A 665-nucleotide genomic window follows, 5' to 3' on the forward strand; every position below is an offset into this window, starting at 1 on the left:
TATTGCTCCTACCAAGGATAGTAATTGCGTCCGACACGTTATAGACCATAATCAAAAGCATGTCACGGGACATTGCCTTAACAGTTGCTTGTTCAACGCTTTCCTTTACAACCGGACGGTAGTTTGCCGAAAGGTAATATACGGGACAAGTAAACTGGACGTGTTGCTTTCCAAATACAAGGTTAGCAAGTGGGTGACACAAAACCGCAAGTTTTGAGCTAAAATTTTCAAATCTGAAACCCACCAAACCCACAAAAATATTTTGCAAACACCGGTAAAGGGTTATCCCGGAAAACCTATCTAGGGTAAAAACTAGATTTTCAAAAGATCAAATGTTTTCATAAAGATCCAATTTCCTTAATGGATCTTAATTTTTATAGTCATGTGGGACTGTAAACCATATCGTTACTACCATTGTTTATACCGCCGTATAGAAATCACTGATGTACAAAGTGTGAAGAATAAAGAAGTGATTCTAGTATTTCAAGACAATATTGCTTGAGGACAAGCAACGCTCAAGTGTGGGAATATTTGATAACGCTAAAAACGAACATATATTTCATAGCATTATTCCTCAAGAAAGACAAGCTTTTAGTTGCAATTGTTCTATTTACAAGTGATATTCGTTTAAATAATAAAAGGTGAAGACAAAAGACAGATTCGAC

Source organism: Rutidosis leptorrhynchoides, chromosome 8, assembly GCF_046630445.1.
Source record: "Rutidosis leptorrhynchoides isolate AG116_Rl617_1_P2 chromosome 8, CSIRO_AGI_Rlap_v1, whole genome shotgun sequence".
NCBI lineage: Eukaryota > Viridiplantae > Streptophyta > Magnoliopsida > Asterales > Asteraceae > Rutidosis > Rutidosis leptorrhynchoides.